Source organism: Ursus arctos, chromosome X, assembly GCF_023065955.2.
Source record: "Ursus arctos isolate Adak ecotype North America chromosome X, UrsArc2.0, whole genome shotgun sequence".
Classification (NCBI taxonomy): Eukaryota; Metazoa; Chordata; class Mammalia; order Carnivora; family Ursidae; genus Ursus; species Ursus arctos.
This window is the reverse complement of record NC_079873.1, coordinates 64,611,848-64,629,554: the sequence shown is the minus strand read 5'-3', so window position 1 is coordinate 64,629,554 and position 17,707 is coordinate 64,611,848.

Below are 17,707 nucleotides of genomic sequence, written 5' to 3'. Positions count from 1 at the left end.
AAAACTGCATTTTAGATTTTTCTATTCTTTTGAGTGAGGCTTGGATGGCTATGTATTTCCCTCTTAGGACTGCCTTTGCAGTATCCCATAGGTTTTGGACTGTTGTATTTTCATTCTCATTGGTCTCCATAAATTGTTTAATTTGATTTTTGATTTCCTGGTTTATCGAGTCATTCCTGAGCAGGATGGTTCTTAGTCTCCAAGTGTTTGAGTTTCTTCCAAATTTTTCCTTGTGGTTGAGTTCCAATTTCAGAGCGTTGTGGTCTGAGATTTATGCAGGGGATAATTTCAATCTTTTGGTATCGGCTGAGACCTGTTTTGTGTCCCAGAACATGGTCTATTCCTGAAAATGTTCCATGGGCATTAGAATAGAATGAGTATTCTTTGGTTCTGGGGTGTAGTGTTCTATATATATCTAAGAGGTCCAACTCGTCGAGTATGGCATTCAAAGCCTTTGATTCTTTGCTTAGTTTTTGCCAGGGTGTTCTGTCTATTTCTGAGAGTGGAGTGTTGAGGTCCCCTACTATTAATGTATTTTTATCTATATGTCTCTTTATTCTGGTTAAGAGTTGGCTTGTGTATCTTGCTGCTCCCCTGTTGGGGGCATATATATTTATAATTGTCATATCCACTTGTTGAATACTTCCTTTAAGAATAATATAGTGCCCTTCTGCATCTCTAACTATAGTCTGTAGTTTAAAATCCAATTTATCTGATATGAGAATTGCTACCCCAGCTTTCTTTTGAGGTCCATTTGCGTGAAAGATGGTACTCCATCCCCTTACTCTCAGTCTGAATGCATCTTTGGGTTCGAAATGAGTCTCTTGTAGACAGCAAATGGATGGGTCATTTCTTTTTATCCAATCTGCAACCCTGTGGCGTTTTAAGAGAGAACTTAAACCATTAATGTTAAGGCTGAGTACTGAGAGATATGCTTTTAATTCTGCCATGTTGTCAGTAAAGTCTTTGTTTGTATTGGCTGTGACTTTCTGTTTTGTATCACTCTTGGGGTTTTTTTACTTTTATAGAACCCCCCGTAATACCTCCTGTAGGGCTGGTTTCGTGGTTACGAAATTGGCTAGTGACTGTCGATTCTGAAATGTCTTTATTTCTCCATCAATTCTGAATGACAGCCTTGCTGGATAAAGGATCCTTGGCTGCATGTTTTTCTCTGAAAGAGCTTTAAAAATGCTCCCCCAACCCTTTCTCTCATTCCAGGTCTGTGTAGACAGGTCTGACGTAATTCTGATGCCTTTGCCTTGGTACGTGAGAAATTTCTTTGCCCTGGCCGCTTTCAATACTGTTTCCTTGGATCTCATATTTGCGAATTGCACTATGACGTGACGTGGTGTAGGTCTGTCATGGTTGAGCTTGGGAGGGGTCCTCTCTGCCTCTTGGACACGAATTTTTGTTTCCCTTGCTAGATTAGGGAAGTTTTCAGCTACAATTTGTTCAAATATCTCTTCTAGACCTCTGTTTTTCTCCACCCCCTCGGGGATGCCGATGATTCTAACATTGGATCGTTTCGTTGAGTCAGTAATCTCCCGTAGCCAACATTCGTGGGTGTGGATTTTTTTAAGACCATCTTCTATTTTTATTTTTTCCTCTATTAACCCATCCTCCAATTCACTAACCCTTTCCTCTGCTTCGGTGACCCTGGCCGTCAGAGCCTCTAGTTTTGCCTGCATTTGGCTCATAGAATTTTTAATTTCTGTCAAATTCGCTCTCATTTCCGCCCTTAGGGATTCTATATTCTCATTAATTTTTTCCTGAATACTTTTTTCAAGTCTACTCATTATCTTGACCATTGTTACTCTGAATTCCATTTCTGATAATTTGGTTACATCCATATTCGTTACTTCTGTGGCAGAGGCCACTGACTCACTGTCTTCTCTTTGCTGGGGGGGGCTTCTCCTTCTTGTCATTTTAATGAGGGGAGGTTGCGGGGTTGTCCAGAGCCCAAAATTATTGACTGGGTCCCAGGCCGTGCCCCTTGTTTTATAGGCATCTTAGAGATGTGGGCTTCTTCTATAAAGATTTTATTTATTTATTTATGTGGCAGCCAACCAGCGAGAGAGGGAACATTAGCAGGGGAGTGGGAGAGGAAGAAGCAGGCTCCCAGCGGAGGAGCCCGTTGAGGGACTCCTTTCCGGAACGCTGGGATCACGCCCTAAGCCGGAGACAGGCGCTCAATGACTGCGCCACCCAGGCGCCTCCGGTTGTGGGCTTCTTGATTTTTCAGCCTGCCTTCTGTGTTCTGGGAGAGGGGCCTGCCGCCCCGATCTCAGGCAACCCTGTTTGGTTAGAGTCTCCGTGTCCCCTGCGAGGGAGGATGGGGATGGGCACTCTCTGAGCGGGTATTTCCAGGCTTTTGTTCTCTGGCGGCTTTCCCTGGCGGCCGGCTATGCCTCTTCTGAGGGTCAGAGCAGCAGAGGCTGCATTGTCTCAGAACAGAGGGATTGCGGCCCGTTCTCCACTGATGTTCTGGCCACTTTAACTCTATTACTGTTGGTGCTGCTCAACCCTGCAGCGTCCAGGGATGTGCGCACCAACTCGGCGACCCTGCCCTCACTTCCAGGGCCGGCGCGTCTCTGTCCTTTGTGTTTCTAATGCCGCCAGCCACCGGCCGCCCTGCACGCTCCCGGGTCTCCCGGTCTCAGTCTATGCCCGGTGAGCACACCTTGATTCCGGAGTTTCGGGAGAAGCCTGGTGGCGCGCGCACCCGGTTCAGGGTCTCAGTCTGCTGTTTCGCGGGTGCCGACCGCGAGTCCGCCCGCTCCCCCGTGCAGGTGGCCCGCCAGCCGCCAGCCGCCCCGCGCGCGTGCTCCGGGAGTTCCCGGTCTCAGTCTGGATCCCGTGAGCACACCGGGATTCCGGTGTTCCGGGAGATGCCTGGTGGCGCGCTCGTTCACGGCTCACCGGTCTCAGTCCGCTCTCTCGCGGGTGCCCTCTGTGAGTCCGCCCGCTCCCCCGTGCAGGTGGCTGCCGCTTCCCGGCGCCCAAACGCGGCGGCTCCCTCCCCCTTCCGTTTATCTTCCGATATCCATGCACGGTTTACAGCTCCCCTCTTCGTACCTCAATACTCAGCGCTGGAGATGTTCATTTGTAGAGATCCAAATGCATCATCCTGCGTCTCAGGCTGATTCCGTGGTTATTTAGGCTGGTCTGGTACCTATCCAGCTCGACTCAGGGGACCGGCTGAAAAAGAGGTCCCCTACTCCTCCGCCATCTTAACTCCCCCCTCCAATTGTATTTCTGTAGTGTTGGTTTTTATTTCTCCTCTCTCATTTGTGATCTATTTATTTGGGTCCTTTCTGTTTTTTTCTTGATAAGTCTAGCTAGGGAGTTTATTTTTTCAACAAAGCAGCTCCTGGTTTCTTTGATGTGTTCTATTGTTCTTTTAGTTTCTATACCATTTATTTCTGCTCGCATCTTTATTATTTCCTTCCTTCTTCTGGTTGAGGTTTTATTTGTTATAATTTTTCCTGCACATTAAGGTGGGTGGTTAGGTTGTTTATTTGAGATTTTTCTGGCTTCTTGAGGTAAGCCTGCATTGCTACATACTTCCCTCTTTAGACTGCTTTTGCTACATTCCAATGTTTTGGACTGCTGTGTTCTCATCTTCATTTGTTTCCATGTATTTTTATTTCTTCTTTGATTTCCTTGTTGACCCATCCATTGTTTAGTACCATGTTGTTCAACCTCCATGTATTTTTGAACTTTTCAGATTTGTTTCTTATGGTTAAGTTCTAGTTTTATAGCATTGTGTTCAGAAAGGTACATGGTATGATTTCAATCGTTTTGTATTGTTGAAGCCTGACTTGTGACCTAATGTGTTATCAAGTCTGGACAGTGTTCCATGTGCACTTGAAAAGAATGTGTATTCTGCTGTTTTAGGATGGAATGTTCTGAATATATCTGTTAAGTACCTCTGGTACAGTGTGTCATTCAAAGCCATTGTTTCCTTGTTGATTTTCTGTTTAGATCATCTATTCATTGATCTTAGCTAAGTGTTAAAGTCCCCTGTCATTGAACTATCATCAGTTAATTCCTTTATGTGTATTATTATTGTTTTATTATTTGAGTGCTCCCTTGTTGGGTGTATACATATTTACAATTGTTAGATCTTGCTGGATTGTCCCCTTTATGGTAATATTTTGCCCTTCTTTGTCTCTTGTTACAGTCTTTTTTTTGCTAAATTTCCAAATGAAGTGTTGAAGAAGCAGCTTACCTTCGTTTGAATTCTTATAGTAAAGTATAAGAAAGAAACAAATTAAAAATGAAAATGTTAATCAGGAAACAGAACTTAAAAATTTGGAAATATTTCAGCCTCTCTATATCAAAATGAATGAAAAGGGTTGTTAAGAAGATAATCTTAGAGGATTATCCTTAGAGGATTATCTTAAGATAGAGCTGCTGAGGTTTGGGCGCATGACCTAGGCAGAGGGTCACTATGATGGTGAGACCACCACAGAAAGTCCTAACTAAAACAATGCCCAGTGGAGATCTGAGAGTGGGGCTTCTCAAAAAAATCACAGATCACGCAGGCCACTGGAACACAACTCCAGCCCATGAGAGCAACCAAGTGGGCTGCATGCAGCAATGCAATGAAAATGTAGATATGCAATGTGTTAGAAAGTCAGGACACTCATCCCAGTGTATCCAGAAGGTGGGAACTCCACCCCAGTGGACCTGAAGTGTAGAGCAGTAAGTTGATAAAATTATTCTCAAGACAAGATTTTATGTTGTTTGTTCTGTTGGGTTTTGGACTTGCTTGAAAGCTCTCATCCTTTTCTTTCCTATTTCTCTCTTTTTTGAATTTGAGTTTTCAACCTATGCTTGTACCATCATTGCATTTTGGAAACACATAATACGTTTGATTTCTTAGGTTTAGATCAGTTTGCTTCAGGATGAAGTACACTTTCAGTGTCACTCATACTTGATTTAGATATTTATTTATTTATCTATTTATTTATTTTTAATTACGTAATGTCAGTCATTATACAGTACATCATTAGTTTTTGATATAGTGTTCCATGATTCATTGTTTGCATATAATACCCAGTGCTCCATGCAATACATGCCCTCCTTAATACCCATCACCGGGCTGGCCCATCCCCCCACCCCCTCCCCCCTGAAACCCTCAGTTTGTTTCCCAGAGTCCACAGTCTCTCGTGGTTCATTTCCCCTTCTGTTTACCCCCTCTTCATTCTTCCCTTCCTTCTCCTACTGATCTTCCTGCTATTCCTTATGTTCCACAAATGAGTGAAACCATATGATAATTGTCTTTCTCTGCTTGACTTATTTCACTTAGCATAATCTCCTTCAGTCCTGTCCATGTTGCTACAAATGTTGGGTAATCATTCTTTCTGATGGCTGAGTAATATTCCATTATATATATGGACCACATCTTCTTTATCCATTCGTCTGTTGAAGGGCATCTCGGCTCCTTCCCCAGTTTAGTTATTGTGGACAATGCTGCCCTGAACATTGGGGTGCATATGGCCCTTCTCATTTAGATATTTAGATCAGACCATGGGCTTGGACTTTGAGTTGTGGCTGATATGAGTTAGAAAATTAGGGACTTAGGGGTGTAATGGATGTATTTTCCATGAAAAAATGACACAAATTTGGGGGGCCAGGGGTGGAATGCTATGGTCTGTTTGTGTTGTCCCAAAATCCATATGTGAAGTCTTAACTCCCAAGCTGATGGTATTCGGAGGAAATTAGAGCATTTGGGAGGTGAATAGAGCATGAGGGTGGAATCCTCATGAATGGGATTACTTCCTTCATAAAAGAGACACCACAGAGATTCCTAGTGCCTTCTGCCATGAGGGGACACAGTGAAAAGATAACTATTTATGAACCAGGAAGCTCTCACTGGACACTGAATCTTCTGGCACTTTGATCTTGAACTTCTCAATGTCCAGAAGTGTGAGAAATAAGTTCCTGCTATTTATAAGCCACCTTATAAATACTTCATATGTATGTGTTATTTTATTATACCTGTCTATATGTATTACTAAAAAAATACTAAGTTCAAGACCTTTTTGAAGATTTCTTTATTTATTTGAGAAATAGAGTGGGGAGGGAAGGGGCAGAGGGAGAAAAGAAAGAGAATCCCAGGCAGACACCTTGCTGAGCATGGAGCCCAACATGGCTTGATCCCATGGCCCAGATCATGACCTGAACTGAAAGCAAGAGCCAGACACTTAACCAAGTGAACCACACAGGCATCCCAAATTCAACATTTTATTTTCTATCTTTTTTTAATTTAAATTCAATTTAGATAACATGTAGTGTATTATTAGTTTGGGGGGTAGAATTTAGTGATTTATCAGATGAATAAAATACCCAGTGCTCATTATATCAAGTGCCCTCCTTAATGTCCATCATCTACTTACCCCATTCCCCACCCATCCACTCCTCCAGAAGCTCTTTTGTTCCCTATAGTTAAGAGTCTCTTATCGTTTGCCCCCTTCTCTGTTTCTTTTTTTTTTATATTCAATTAGATAACATAAAATACATCATTAGTTTTTGATGTAGTGTTCAAGGATTCATTAGTTGCATATTAACACCCAGTTCTCATCACCACACATACCCTCCTTAATGCCTAGCACCCAGTTACCCCATCTCCCCACTCCCTCCCTTCTGTAACCCTGTTTGTTTCTTGGAGTCCACAGTCTTTCATGGTTTGTATCCCTCTCTGATATGTTCCCTTTTTCTCTCCAGTTCCCAGTTTTCTCTCCCTTCCCCTGAGGTCCTCCACTCTATTTCTTATGTTTCACATATGAGTGAAATCATATGAGAACTGTCTTTCTATGCTTGATTTATGTCACTTAGCATAATCCCCTCCAGTTCCATCCATGTCGATGCAAATGGTGGGTATTCATCCTTTCTGATGGCTGAGTAATATTCCATTGAATATATGAACCACATCTTCCTTATCTATTCATCTGTTGAAGGGCATCTCAGCTCCTTCCACAGTTTCACTATTGGCGATATTGCTGTTATGAACATTGGGGTGTATGTGCCCCTCCTTTTCACTACATCTGTATTTTTGGGTTAAATACCTAGTAGTGCAATTGCTGGGTGATAGGGTAGCTCTATTTTTAAGGTTTTGAGGAACCTCCACACAGTTTTCCAGAATGGCTCTATCAGCTTGCATTCCCACCAATAGTGTAAGAGGGCTCTCCTTTCTCCACACCTCCCCAACACTTGTTGTTTCCTGTCTAGTTAATTTTGGCCATTCTAGTTGGAGTAAAGTGGTATCTCTTTGTGGTTTTGATTTGAATTTCCCTGATGGCTAGTGATGTTGACCATTTTTTCAGGGGTCTGTTAGACATTTGTATGTCTTCTTTGGGGAGTGTGGGTTCATGTCTTCTGCCCATTTCTTGATGGGATTATTTATTTTTGGGGATTGAGTTTGATAAGTTCTTTATAGATTTTGGATACTAGTTCTTTATCTGTAATCATTTGCAAATATCTTCTCCCATTCTGTGGGTTGCCTCTTAGTTTTGTTGACTGTTTCCTTTTGCTGTACAGAAGCTTTTTATCTTGATGAAGTCCCAAAAGTTCATTTTTTCTTTTGTTTCCCTTGCCTTTAGAGACATGTCTTGAGACAAGTCACTGTGGCCATTGTCGAAGAGGTTACTGTCTATGTTCTCCTCTAGGATTTTGATGGATTCCTGTCTCAAATTAAGGACTTTCATCCATTTTGAGTTTATTATTGTGTATGGTGTAAGAGAATGGTCCAGTTGCATTCTTCTGCATGTGGTTGTCCAATTTTCTAAGCACCATTTATTAAAGAGACTGTCTTTTTTTCTATTGGATATTCTTTCCTGATTTGTCAAAGATTATTTGACCATACAGTCGAGGGTCCATTTCTGGGTTCTCTATTTTGTTCCATTGATCTATGTGTCTGTGTTTGTGCCAGTACCATACTGCCTTGATGATTACAGCTTTGTAATACAGATTGAAGGCCAGAATTGTGATGCTTCTCACTTTGTTTTTCTTTATAAACCTTTTTGCTATCCAGGGTCTTTGGTGGTTCCATACAAATTTTAAGATTATGTGTTCCAGCTCTCTGAAAGATGTTGATGGTGATTTGATAAGGATTGCATTGAATGTGCACATTGCTTTAGGTAGCATAGACATTTTAACAATATTTGTTCTTCCAGTCCATGAGCATGGAATGTTTTTCCATTTCTTTCTGTCTTCTTCAATATCTTTCATAAATATTCTATAGTTTTCAGGGTACAGATCTTTTACCTCTTTGGTTAGGTTTATTCCTAGGTATCTTATGGTTTAGGTCCAATTGTAAGTGGGATCAATAACTTGATTTCTTTTTCTTCTTCTTCATTGTTATTGTACAGAAATGCAACAGACGTCTGTCCATTGATTTTATATCCTGCAACTTTGCTGAATTCCTGTACAGTTCTAGCAATTTTTTTGATCGAGTCTTTTGGCTTTTCTACATAGAGTATCATGTCATCTGTGAAGAGTGAGAGTTTGACTTTGCTAGTGTGGATGCCTTTTATATCTTTTTCTTGTCTGATTGTTGAGGCTAGGACTTCCAGTACTATGTTGAACAACAGTGGTGAGAGTAGACATCCCTGTCATGTTCCTGACCTTATAGGAAAAACTCTCAGGATTTCCCCATTGAGGATGTATTCATTGTGCATTTTTTGTATATGGCTTTTATGATATTGAGGTATATTCCTTCTATCCCTACACAATGGAGAAGTTTTTATCAAGAAAAGGTGCTGCATTTTGTCAAATGCTTCTTCTGCATCTATTGAGAGTACCATATCTTTCTTGCTTTTTTTATTATTATTAATGTGGTGTATCACATTGAATGATTTGTGGATGTTGAACCACCCTTGCAGCCCAGGAATAAATCCCACTTGGCTGTGGTGAATAATCTTTTCAATGTACTATTGGATCTTATTACCTAGCATTTTGGTGAGAATTTTTGCATCCAGGTTTATCAAGGATATTGGTCTATAATTCTCCTTTTTAGTGGGGTCATTGTCTGGTTTTGGGATCAAGGTAATGTCGGCCTCTTAGAATTAGATTGGAAGTTTTCCCTCCATTTCTATTTTTTGAAAGCGTTTCAGAAGAATAGGTATCAATTCTTCTTTAAATATTTGGTAGAATTCCCCTGGGAAACCATCTGGCCCTGGACTCTTGTTTGTATGGAGATTTTTTATTATTGCATGAAAGTGGACCACATTCTTGCACCATACACAAAAAAATAAGCTCAAAATGGATGGAAGACCTAAATATGAGACGGGAATCCATCAAAAACCTACAGGAAATCTCAGGCAGCAACCTCTTTGATTTAGGCTACAGCAACTTCTTGCTGGAAATATTTCCAAAGGCAAGGGAACCAAAAACAAAAAAGGAACTGTTGGGACTTCATCAAGATAAAAAGCTTTTGCACAGCAAAGGAAACAGCAAAACAAAAGACAGACTACAGAATGTGAGAAGATATTTGCAAATGTCTTATCAGTTAAAGGGCTAGTATCCAAAATGTATAAATAACTTATGGTTGAATGCTACATCAAAAACTATGTTGGCTAATTGAACATAATAATAAAAAAGAACTTATCAAACTCAACACCCCAAAAAATAAAAAATCCTGTCAAGAAGTGGGCAGAAGACATGAACAGACATTTCTCTAAAGAAGACATACAAATGGCCAATGGACACATGAAAAAAATGTTCAACATCACATGGCATCAGGGAAATACAAATCAAAACCACAATGAGATACCACCTCACACTGGTCAGAATGGCTAAAATATACAACTCAGGAAACAAAAAATATTGGTGAGGCGGCAGAGAAAGGGGAAACTTGTTACACTTGTGTTGAAAATGCAAACTGGTGCAGCTACTTTGGAAAACAATATGGAGTTTCCTCAAAAAATTCAAATAGAGCTATCTACAACTCAGCAATTTCACTTCTAGGCATTTATCCAAAGGATGCAAAAATAGTGATTTGAAGGGGCACATGCACCCCAATGTTTATAGCAACAATGTCCACAATAACCAAACTATGGAAAAAGCCCAGATATACATCAACTGATGAATGGATAGAAAAACATGATATATATATATATATATATATATATATATATATATGCACACACACACATATATACATATAATGGAATATTCCTCAACCATCAAAATAGTGAAATCTTGGCCTTTGCAATGATGCAGATCAAACTAGAAGATATTAATTATGTTAAATGAAATAAGTCAGTCAGAGAAACACAAATACCATACAATTTCACTCATATGTGGAATTAAAGAAACAAAATAGATGAATATAGGGTAAGGGAGGGAAAATAAAATAAGATGAAAATAGAGAAGGAGGCAAACCATAAGAGATGCTGAAATCTAGATAGAAACTGAGGGTTGTGGGAGGGGAGGTCTCTGGAGGAAAGGGACAATTGGGTGATGGGCATTAAGGAGGACACTTAATGTAATGAACACTGAGTGTTATATGCAACTGATGAATCACTAAATTCTACCCCTGAAACTAATAATACAGTATGTTATCTAAATTGAATTTAAATAAAAAATTTTTTTTAAGATTTTTGGCTGCACTTCCCTGCTCCATATAATTTAGTAAAGCAGTTTAGTCTTTTAATGCAGCTTTCCCTAGAAAGGGAGTATATTCTTTTGACCACTTCTTAAAATTCTTAGGTAATGATTAGATATGGGGTGCCAGAGAGGAAGAGAAAAGATGGTGGAGGAGTAGGGGAGCCCTTTCTCAGCTTGTCCCCTAAGTCGAGCTGGATATCTACCAGACCATCCTGAACACCCACAAAATCAGCCTGAGACACAGGTAGATACATCTGGATCTCTACAAATGAACATTTCCAGCGTTGAGTATTGAGGTACGAAGCGGGGAGCTGTGAATCCACACAGATATCAGAAGATAAATGGAAGGGGGAGGGAGCTGCCACACTCAGGCACCAGGAAGCAGTAGGGGAGGTGCCCAGCGAGAAAGCAGGCTGAGACCCTGAGCCTGGGAATGCGCGTGCGACCAGACTGAAAACTGGGGCTCTGGAGTACTCACTGGAACTGGATTAAAACCAGGATCTCAGGAGCGTGCGCACATGCAAACTGAAAAATAAAGCTCTGGAAAGCACACTCAAACTAGACTGAAACTGAGAGCTCAGAGCAAGCACACGACCAGACTGAAAACCAGTGTTCTCGAGCATGCATGAACCATACTGAAACAGGGAGCTTGGGAGCACGCATGGGAACTGGGGGCAGCTGGCAGTGTTTGAAGCACAAAGGACAGAGACGTTCTGGACCTGGAAGTGAGGGATAGGAGAGTGGCTGTGGGGCGCACAACCCGAGACACTGCGGGGTTTTTAGCAGCACCGTCGGAAACAAGAGTTGGAGTGGCCAGGAGAGCTCAGTGGAGAGAGGACTGTGATCTCTCTGTTCTGAGACAGAAGCTAGGATACGGCCGCTGCTGCTCCGACTCTCAGAAGAGTCACAGAAAACCAACAGGGAAAGCCACCAGAGAATAATAGCCCAGAAATACCAGCCCACATTGTGCCCATCCTTATCCCCCCTCGCAGGGGACAGGGCGACTCTACCCAAACAGGATTGCCGGAGTATCAGTGCGGCAGGCCCTTCCCCCAGATGGCAAGCTGAAAAATCAAGAAGCCCACATCCCTAAGGTCCCTATAAGACAAGAGCACACTGCCTGGGTCCTGGTCAATAACTTGGACTTTGGGAATCCCCACAACCTATCCTCATCAGAATGATGAGGAAAAGAAAACCTCAGCAAAAAAAGGAGACAAACACTGTGGCCTCTGCCACAGATTTGATGGATATGGATATAAACAAATTGTGAGAAATGGAGTTCAGAGTAACAATGGTCAAGATGATGTTCAGGCTTCAAAAAAATATATTAAAGAAAATATTAATGAGAGTATAGAATCTCTAAGGGTGGAAATGAGAGTGAATCTGGCAGAAATTAAAAATGCTATGAAACAAATGCAGTCAAAACTAGACGTTGTGATGGGAAGGGTAAATGAGGCAGAAGAATGAATTAGTGAATTGAAGGATGGGATGGTAGAAGAGAAAGTTAAAACAGAAACTTGGCACAAAAAAAAATCCAATCTCAAGAATGTAGATTATGGGATATTACTGACTCAATGAAATGTTCCAATGTCAGAATCATTGGTATCCCCAAGGGGGTGGAGAAAGAGAGAGGTCTAGAAGACATATTTGAACAAATTGTAGCTGAGAACTTTCCTAATCTGGCAAAGGAAGCAAGCATTCATGTCCAAGAGGCAGATAGGACCCCTCCCAATGTCAACGACAACAGACCTACAACACGTCACGTCATAGTGCATTTTGCAAATATTAGATTCAAAGATACAATATTGAAAGTGGCCAGGGGGAAGAAAATCCTTATGTACAGAGGTAAAAATACCAGAATAATGTCAGACCTGTCTACAGAGACCTGGCAGGCTAGGAAGTGTTGGCAGGGTATTTTCAAAGCTCTATCTGAGAAGAACATGCAGCCAAGGATCCTTTATCCAGCAAGGCTGGCATTCAGAATTGATGCAGAGATAATGACCTTCCAGGATCAGCAGAAACCGATGGAATTCGTAGCCACCAATCCAGCCCTACAGTATATATTAAGGGGGTTCTGTAAAAGTAAAAAGGCCCCAAGAATGATACAAAACAGAAATTTACAATCTATAGAAACAAAGACTTCACAGGCAACAGGACATCATTAAAAACATATCTCTCAATAATCACTCTCAATGTGAATGGCCTAAATGCTCCCATAAATGCCATAGGGTTTCAGATTGGATAAAAAGACATGACCCACCCATTTGCTGTCTAAGAGACTCATTTTGATTCTAAAGATACATCCAGACTGAAAATTAAGGCATGGAAAACCATTTTTCATGCAAATGGACCTCAAAACAAAGCTGGGGTATCAATTCTCATATCAGACAGATTAGATTTTAAAGTAAAGACTGTAGTTACACATACAGAAGGACACTATATCATTCTTAAAGGATGGATCCAAGAAGTGGATATGACAATTATAAATATCTATGCCCCCAACAGGGGAGGAGCTAGATATACAAGCCAACTCTTAACCAGAATAAGGAGACATATAGATAATATTATGATAATAGTACAGGACCTCAACACTCCACTCTCAGCAATAGACAAATAACCTAAGCAAGAAATCAACAAAGGAACAAGAGCTTTGCATGACATACTGGACCAGATGGACCTCATAGGTATATACGGAACACTACACCCCAGAACAACAGAATACTCATTCTTTTCAAATGCACATGGAACTTTCTCCAGAATAGACCATATACTGGGTCACAAAACAGGTCTCAACTGACACCAAAAGACTGAGATTTTTCCCTGTATATTCTCAGACCACAATTCTTTGAAACTGGAACTCAAGCACAAGGAAAAATTTGGAAGAAACTCAAACACTTGGAAACTAAGAACCATCCTGTTCAAGAATGTTTGGGTAAAAAAGAAAATTAAAATCAGATTAAGCAATTTTTGGAGACCAATGAGAATGAAACCACAACAGTTCAAAACCTATGGGACACTGAAAAGGCGGTACTAATGGGAAAATACATAGCCATTCAAGCCTCACTCAAAAGAACAGAAAAATCTAAAATGCAGTTTTTATATTCTCAACTCAGGAAGCTGGAGCTGGAAAAAAAGAACAGACCTAACCTGCACAAGAAGGCAGTTGATCAAGATTAGAGCAGAGATCAATGAATTAGAAACCAGGAGCACAGTAGAGCAAATCAACAGAACTAGAAGCTGGTTCATTGAAAGAATAAATAAGATTGATAAGCCACTGGCCAGACTTATTTAAAAGAATAGAGGAAGGACCCAAATTAATAAAATTATGAATGAAAGGGGAGAGGTCACAACCAACACCAATGAAATAGGAAGGATCATTAGAAATTTTTATCAACAGTTTTATGCCAATAAATTAAACAACCTGGAAGAAATGGATGCCTTCCTGGAAACCTATAAAATACCAAGGTTGAAACAGGAAGAAATTGATTATTTAAACAACCGATTATTTATGAAGAGATTGAAGTAGTGATCAAAAACCTCCCAAAAACAAGAGTCTGGGGCCTGAAGGATTCCCCAGGGAATTCTACCAAACATTCAAAGAAGAAATAATACCTATTCTCCGAAGCTGTTTCAAAAAATAGGAACAGAAGGAAAACTACCAAACTCATTCTATGAGGCTAGTATTACCTTGATCCCCAAACCAGGCAAAGACCCCATCAAAAAGGAGAATTACAGACTGATAGCCCTGATGAATTTGGACGCCAAAATTCTCAACAAGATCTTAGCTCATAGGATCCAACAGTACATTAAAAGGATTATCCATCAAGACCAAGTGGGATTCATCCTTGGGATGCAAGTTTGGTTCAACACTCACAAATTGATTAGTGTGATAGATCATATCACCAAGAGTCAAGAACCATATGACCCTCTCAATAGATGCAGAAAAAGCATTTGACAAAATACAGCATCCTTTCCTGATTAAAACCCTCAGAGTTTAGTGATAGAGGGTACATTCCTCAATTTCATAAAAACTATCTATGAAAAGCCTACAGCGAATACCATTTTCAGTGAGGGAAAGCTTAAAGCCTTTCCCTTAAGATCATTCTCACCATTATTGTTCAACATAGTACTAGAAGTTCTTGCAACAGCAATCAGACAACAAAAAAGAGTAAAAGGTAATCAAATTGGCAAAGAAGAAGTCAAACTCAATCTCTTCATATAAGAAATGATACTTTATATGGAAAATCTAAAAGACTCCACCCCCAAATTACTAGAACTCATACAACAATTCAGTAGTGTGGCAGATACAAAATCAATGGTCAGAAATCAGTTGCATTTCTATACACAAACAATGAGACTGAAGAAAGAGAAATTAGGGAATCCATTCCATTTACAATAGCAGCAAAAGTCATATGTTATCTCAGAATTAACTTAACCAGAGACATAAAATATCTATATTCTAGAAACCACAAATCACTCTTGAAAGACATTGAAGAGGACACAAAGAGATGGAAAAATATTCAATGCTCATGGATCGAAAGAAGAAACATAGTTAAAATATCTATGCTACCTGGACCAATCTACACTTTCAATGCCATCCCACTCAAAATACCAAAGACTTTTTCAAAGAACTGGAACAAACAGCCCTTAAATTTGTGTGGAACCAGAAAAGGCCCTGAATCGCCAAGGAATTGTTGAAAAGGAGAAACCAAGCTGGGGGCATCACAATGCCGGATTCTGAGCTGTACTACAAAGCTGTGATCACAAAGACAGCATGGTACTAGCACAAAAACAGACACATAGACCAATGGAACAGAATAGAGAACCCAGAAATGGACCCTCAGCTCTTTCGGCAACTAATCTTTGATAAAGCAGGAAAAAACATTCAGTGGAAAAAAGACAATCTCTTCAACAAATGGTGCTGCGAAAATTGGTCAGCTACATGCAAAAGAATGAAACTTGACCACTCTCTCACACCATACACAAAGATAAACTCTAAATGGATGAAAGACCTTGATGTGAGACAGGAATCCATCAAAATCTTAGAGGAGAACATAGGCAGCAACTTCTTTGACATCGACCACAGCAACTTTTTTCATGACACATCTCCAAAGGCAAGAGAAACAAAAGCAAAAATGAACTTGTGGGACTTCATCAAGATAAAAAGCTTCTGCACAGCCAAGGAAAGAGTCAAAAAAACTAAGAGGCAGCCCAGGGAATGGGAGAAGATATTTGCAAATGACACTACAGATTAAAGATTAGTATCCAAGATCTACAAAGAACTTCTCAAACTCAATACATGAGACACAAATAATCAAATAAGAAATGGGCAGAAGATATGAACAGACACTTCCAATGAAGACATACAAATGGGTAATAGACACATGAAAAAATGTTCAAAATCATTAGCCATCAGGGAAATACAAATAAAAACCACAATGAGATACCACCTTACACCAGTCAGAATGACTACAATTAATAATTCTGGAAATGACAGATGTTGGCAAGGATGTGGAGAAAGGATAACCCTCTTACACTGTTGGTAGGAGTAAGCCGATGAAGCCACTCTGGAAAACAGTATGGAGATTCCTCAAAAAGTTGAAAATGGAGGGGCGCCTGGGTGGCACAGTGGTTGGGCGTCTGCCTTCAGCTCAGGGCGTGATCCCCGCGTTATGGGATCGAGCCCCACATCAGGCTCCTCTGCTATGAGCCTGCTTCTTCCTCTCCCACTCCCCCTGCTCGAGTTCCCTCTCTCGCTGGCTGTCTCTATCTCTGTCAAATAAATAAATAAAATCTTTAAAAAAAGGTTGAAAATGGAGCTACCCTATGACCCAGCAATTGCACTGGTAGGTATTTACCCCAAAGATACAAATGTAGTGATCTGAAAGGACACCTGCTCCCCAGTGTTTATAGAAGCAATATCCATAATAGCCAAACTGTGGAAAGATCCCAGATGTCCATCGACAGACGAATGGATAAAGAAGAAGTGGTATATATATATATATATATATATATATATATATATATATATATATACATACACAATGGAGTATTATGCAGCCATCAAAAAAAGAAACGTGGGCCATTTACAACCACGTGGATGGAATTAGAGGGTATTATGCTAAACGAAATAAGTCAGTCAGGAAAGACAATTATCATATGATCTCATATGTGGAATTTAAGAAACAAAATAGAGGATCATAGGGGAAGAGAAGAAAAAATAAAACAAGACAAAGTCAGAGAGGGCGACAAAGTGTAAGAGACTCTTAATAATAGGAAACAAACTGAGGGTAGCTGAAGGGGAGGGAAAGGGATGGGGTAACTGGGTGGTAGACATTAAGAAGGATATGTGATGTAATGAGCACTGGGTATCATATAACACTGATGAATCACTGACCTCTACCTTCAGAAACCAATGATACATTATATGTTAATTAATTGAATTTAAATTTTAAAAATGGGGAAAAAAGATTCAAGCCTCTATGCAACTGCTTTTCTGGGACAGAACAGAGTAGGGAACTGAGTTGCACACAAATGGAAGAACCTGGTTGAATCTTTTCTCTGTGCATCACAGTAAATTCTAGGCTCCATGTGTGAACTGTGAGGCTGCAGTGCTGGGCATGCCGTGAGGCTCTCCTCCAGGGGAAGGTAGTGAGTCCACACCTTGTAAGGTCCTTTAAAACTTGGAGTTTTGAATCCCAGCCACCAGCCAGAGACAATACAGGAGATCTGGTGGTGCTGGGCACACAGATGGCCTGGCAACACAGGTTAAGGGCAGGGAACTGATGAAAGCCTGGGACACAAGAGATTGTCTGCTTTTCTGAGAGAGCCTCCTGAAAAGTAGTGGCCAGGAGTTCCCTCCCTGGGGACAACAGAGTGGAGTGACACCATATTCTTCCTCCACCAAGCCTGCCTCCTCGTCCATCAGCATGGTTGGACTCCACAGAGAATCACAGCAACTCCAGTGGAGTCTGGAGTCCCCTACACTAAACCCCCACCCTGTGCCTGGCATGGGCATGTTTACAAGGGGAAGTTGGCTTATGAGCTAGCCTAGCAGGCCTTTCTCTCAGAAGACCAATGCAGGTTTCCCACA